The sequence below is a fragment of the Nymphaea colorata genome, chromosome 10, assembly GCF_008831285.2.
Source record: "Nymphaea colorata isolate Beijing-Zhang1983 chromosome 10, ASM883128v2, whole genome shotgun sequence".
NCBI classification, from domain to species: Eukaryota; Viridiplantae; Streptophyta; class Magnoliopsida; order Nymphaeales; family Nymphaeaceae; genus Nymphaea; species Nymphaea colorata.
The window spans coordinates 15,828,829-15,834,920 of record NC_045147.1 but is presented as its reverse complement, the minus strand read 5'-3'; positions in this window follow the sequence as shown (position 1 = coordinate 15,834,920).

Below are 6,092 nucleotides of genomic sequence, written 5' to 3'. Positions count from 1 at the left end.
TGGTGTCGATGTCTCGCATGGCATGTCTTCCACATCTAACTGTTCATTTTTCTATGAAGATCTGGAAACTGTTTAGAGCACTCATTAATGGTAGACAAGAAAAAAGGGAAAAAGTGGAAGTTTGAAGTGAAATCGATTAATCTTCTGCACACGATCAGTAGGTCCAGAGTCTCTCAGTTACAACCATGGCCACACGATGAAAGAAAGCTTGTCAACATCTTGAAGCCCACGGAGGAAAGTGAACCATTATATTACGATGCTAAAACTCAGCCTTTTCCATTTTGGTTGCTTAGAAACAGTTGGAAAATGGTTCTCAACCAATTACATTACCACACTGGATTGGAAAAAAATTCCATAGGGGATCACAGTTTGTGTATATAAGTGAGCTTTATGCAATATATATATATATATATATATATATATATATATATATATATATATATATATATATATATATATATATAATTGGTATCAATCAGCACATTTATGCTTCAACTAGGCTACCCATTCGAAGCGTGAGCGGCACGAAGATCAGAACGCCTACCACTTTGTTCAACTTCAGTAACTAATGCCGTTCAGAACTTCAGGTTGGTTCTGTAGCTTCTGTCTACTCTTTTTGAACGATTTTCTAGAAAAGCACAAGTTCTGATGGGTAATGCCTCTACCTCTACCACTTCACTACTTCCCATCCATACTCATGTTCATACTGCAGCAGAATGGCCAGGATACTGTAAGTTGCGGTGAATCACTCTATTGGTGCCTCATGCAGTTAGTCATTTACCTGATAATTTGTCCTGGAGAAGAGAAGTCAGGATGCAGAGAATAGCTGAAGAATACTGCTAAGATGCGTCTATTTAACATTGGAGAACAAGCCTGTCTGTAGGCCAGGACCAGGATCAGGATCGTGAAAAACAATGTGCAACCTGGTGAGTGGTGATACATACACAGACAGACAAATTCAGCTTTTATAAATGCTCTTCACCCATTTTTAATAGTTATATATATAATGTTTCGGCTTGGGCATCAATTTCAAGGAAAAATAGGCGGCAGAGTGCCATAATCAAATGCCGGGGACGTCAGTCTAAATCTTGTTGCCTTCCTAGGGATGCCCTGTTCTTGTTTTGGCTTATGCTACACCGTGGGTTCGATAATTGTACCCTGTGGGCATGGGCATGGAAAGAGAGGGAGAGAGAGAGATTGTGAACGTACCAACAGACACCATTGAGAGATGGGAAGCAGAAGGAGGAGGAGGAGGAGGTGGGCTAAGAAATAATGGAGGACTGGCGACACACAGAGAGTAGTAAAAGCTGGTGTCTCCCCAGAAAGTTGTTCACATGGCTGCTCTGTATAGGGAGTCCTCTTATGGAAGCGCCAAGAGGAAGATGCCAAGGGTAAAGGCATCCAAGGACCAGGAGTTTCAGAAAAAGACGAGAGGGAAAAAAAAAAAGAATACATTTACAACGCTTATTTGATAGGAAAAGAAGGAAGATTTGCAAATCTTTTAAAAATAATATTTTACCAAAAATGCTTTGGACATGTGAAGGAATAACAGAAAGTGATCACTCATATTTGTGACTTTTAGCCAGTGTACAACAATGCTATCAAAATCGGTTAAGGGTTGAATCGAATCGGGATTGGAATATTTTCAAAACTGAATACAATTTAATATTATATTGGTTGAAGATAATAACTTGCAGTTGCACCATTGAATTGGGTGGTGTATCTAATGGTGTTAACCCAAATTCAATTTGAATAGGTAAAGGGCCTAACCTCATTGGAGGCATGTTTCTATATTCAAGTTTTTGAAGTATTAACTTTTTATGTTTTTAAAAAGAGGGGTACTAACATATAAGTTGAAGTATATGTTTTTAAAAAGAGGGGTATTATTGAAGTATAATAAGGGTGTTATTTCAAAGCACTAAAAGCATGCCTAATACCATTAAAGAATGCTGGGGTTTTGGCCTTCTTATTAAAAGATATGACGAAATACTTTTCTTGCTTATTCAACACATAAATCAAATGAAGGTGGTTTTTTTGCCTGATATTAAGTAAGAAACTATGTTGGATGCATTACATTGTACTCAATTTGCATGAATTGATGAATAATGGAATTGCAAATCAAAATTGGTAGAGGCAGAATCTTAGCCCAAAATGCATAGTTCCCCATCCCTCAAAAAATGAACACCGAAAAATGACCAATTCTGCTTCATGGACAAGCCCGTTATCGAATTTGAACGCATGGATCTTTGTTGAATATGTATGTTATTTTCCAATGCAAATTATTGGAACCAGACATGATGCATCTGAAAGAAGGGAGGGGAAGGACCCAAGCTCGCGCATGCAATTCCCCGTGTAGTCTATCAATTATGGCTTCGTGACTGATGCGGTAGGTTGCCCATTGTCGGCCTTTTAATTTCCCAATGTTTTGATTACAGTTTCTATGAGAAATTGATAATAGAAACTTTTTTTTGCTTTATCAAACTTATTGGTTGATGAGACATTATTTTCATATGATTAGTCTGGTTATATGAACCCAATAGCATTTTTTATGTTAAGAGATTAGAAGAGATAAATTCACAGAGATATATTTATTGTATTCTTCTTAACATTATAGTTTCTTTACTCATCCAACATTAACATAAAAGGTTAAGTTTTTGAAGCCTGGCTCTGAAAACTGTCCAAAAGAAAAAGGACAATTTCAAACTGAGCCAAAGACAATTTTGTTCAGTCCCACCGCCATGAAGGAGAAGCAAGATAAGGCATATACTTGGGTACTTTTCGCTCAGTTCATTTCCGCCATTAAAATGGTGTCCATAAACAGCAAAGATGCCTCTCTTTCTCCATCTGTCATTCGCATTTGGGCAGTGGAGGGACATTCGAGCTTTTCCATGGTCGCCTTCTTTTCTCCTCATTCCTAAAAGCCAAGTTAATGGAGGTGGTGACTGAACTTTAGATGCCATTCCCATTCATTTCTTTTTCCTCCCACACTCAAATGCTCCACCAACACTAAACCTAGAATAATTGACTGCTGCCCAGATAAGAAGTGCATAACTACGGAGCAAGAGCCCACACAAAAGTCAATCCATGAAAGACGATTCTGTGGCAGTCGCAGAACCACATATAGGCAGGTGTGAGCAATTGCCAACACGACCATCATAAAAACTTTCATTTTCATGTTGATTTCTTTAAAAGTTTTGCTCATTTATATAGGGTGGTGACCTGTAAGATGTGAGGGTTTTTACTTAGTGCTACATAGCTCAAAATTTCTGGCTTTGTCATTGGTCTATGATGTTTGTTCGCTGTCAAAGAGCCCTTCTTCCCTGGACAAAATAGAAAAATGATTCTTTCGATATTTTTCTCTCTTTTTTTTTTTTGGACAATATGTTTTAGGGCTGAACATATAACCAGGTTTACAATAAAATATGGGGTCTGCTTCCAATTTGATTCGCTTTTGCAAAGTAGTGGACACTCAGTGTTGCCATGGGCGTATAAAGCCCAAAGATGACTTCAAAACCATGTAAAACTTTTGTATATTGATATTTGTATGGAGTTACTCAAGTTACCACACGAAATACCTGGTGGAACCCACAGGCACATTGCTAAATTTAAATACTGCGACCTCTTCCAAAGGAAATATCATATCGTGATTCTCGATCATCTTGAACTAATCGTGAGATCTTTCAAGCATTTTAAATCTGATCAGTTGACTCGTGGGTCTGACATTCTGGCTGCCATGATGAAAGGTCTGGCGTTGAAAGCAAGAGACAGGAAGGAGAGACATCGAGAGCCGCGGCCTCATCACGCTCGCTTCCGCTTTGAGTGGACGGCTTCCTTCCTCGATGCCTCAAAAAGAAAGAGAAAGAGAGAGGGAGATAGTTTCAGATTATGATAATCATGATGATGATGATGCTCTGCAACTGAGCTTAATAAAATCCACCACGAAAGAAAAGGAATGGGGAGTGGTGGTGCTCGAGTGGGGTATCAAAAGAAGCAAAGAAAAGGAGAGTGGGTGGTCAGTTTGAGGAAAAGAGCTGAGAGTCAAAGTGGGAGAAAAGGAAGAAGGTGGGAGCTGTTTCCATCTTCGAAAAATCGCATGCGCATTACGCATTGATGAAGGCAGAGTTCCCTCCATGTCACACAAAAGGAAGGAGAATTCATGGCGGATCGCCCATGGTTTGGGGAGAAGTTTTCCGCTGCAATGTTTGAATGCTAGGATATGATGTCTGTTGGTGACAAATATCTGATCCCTGCTGCTTGATGAAAAGTTCTTCTTATGGATGATATTTTCAGCAAAATGGTCCTAAGTTTCTCATAAAGTCTAAATTGACAGAAAGAAGCTACCCATGCAAGTTTGTTTCATTGGTCAAAAACTTTCTCCCCATAGAATCACGTGACCCTCAAAATAAAATCATGATTCTACCCGTGGCCCTTCTCTAATGGAACATATGAAAGCATATTAAGAAAAAAAACAAACACATTTTTTAGAAGTTTGTATGTCAGTTTCTTTAATCTCCAACTACTACTACTACTACAAACTATTGATACCATAAAGAGTATTTCATCTTACTGCTCAACTGAAAGCCAAACTCCTACTATTCCTCCTACCAAAAAAAAGAGGCTATCCATCGATGACATGAACATGTAAGGTTAGATAGGAATTACAATTGAAATCTGTACTTGGAGAGCTCCAAAACCCTTGGAAGGGGAATTGGATTGTGAAATTTGGATAAAGACCAGACTCATCTATGACATGACATGTTGTCCAGAGAGAAACAATCTACAAGCAATAATTAACTTTAAGTGGGTTTCTAATGGAAGCAAGCTACATTGTTTCTATATCTTATAGTTTAAGAAATTAAATAGAATTTGCTAATGCAGCCTTGGCCTCTTATCTTTAACCAAACTGAGAATGAGTCACATATTTTTGTTTCATTTCTTGCACACAATATAGAAGACAATGATTCTCATCTTGCTTTCCTCAGGTCTTACACAAAGAAACCATGATGACGCTTGGCGACTCTTTTAGCTACTTAAAACCCTACCTGCCTGCACCATTTGCCCCCCTTGAAGCCCATTGGCACTTTTTCTTTTGTGGCGACATTGTTAGCCTGGTAATGCTCTAATCAAACAGAGAAGTTTCCAAAATAATGCCTTGAATTCATCTTTTCCAGATTATTTCTTAGAACATTTGGAAGGACAGAAACGAGCATATTCAAGATCCATTGGATTTCAAAAATAGTTGGTTAGCTTTAGAAAGTTCATGAATAGACTCATTGGATTCTCTGTACTATTCATTTTGGGGAGATTTTCATTTTGTACTTCTTATTGGTAGTTAATTAATTTATGACAAAGTACTGCATGCCTAACCCTAGCTTGTTTATTAAAAAAGGAAGAAAGAATTAACCTTAGATCCATTTGAATCCCAGCTTGGATTCAAGCATCAAACAACATGGATGGGTTGTACCCACCCACTAGACACTGGACAATGCGAGGTTATGTTACTAGCTGAGCATAACTTGTGATTGGAAATAAAACTAGGATAACCATAGGGATTTCAAGGTTAGAAAAAAAAAAAAAACTTGGAATCAGCATCTGATAGCTAGCTTTAACAACGTTTGAAAATCATTTTAATCGCTTAATGTTATTAAAGATTGGCAATTCCAATGGAAGTCGGTGGCAAAAATTCATTCGATTTACAGATCAATCTCACCAGTCACACGATATGTATTATTATTATTATTATTATTATATGCTTTTGTTTTGAAAAAGGTAGATTATGCCATTGTTAGCCATTTTGATTCATGTCCTTAGACTAAAAAACTGACTTTTGAAAGCTGTTTGATTTATCATAATAGTCAATTGAGCGAAAAAACACTAGAAAAATATCTACATAACATACTAAATTGTCAATCACTTTTTTTTACTTGTTTTTCTTCAATGAAATGTCCTTAAAAAATAAACTTTAAACAAAATAACCATGTCATTTTTTGGCCAACAACTAAGACCTGCTCCTTTTCTCGGTACCCTCGCCAATATGAATCTTGCAATTACTGAATTCATTGATTTTTGATAGCAATAGTGACGATATTAAG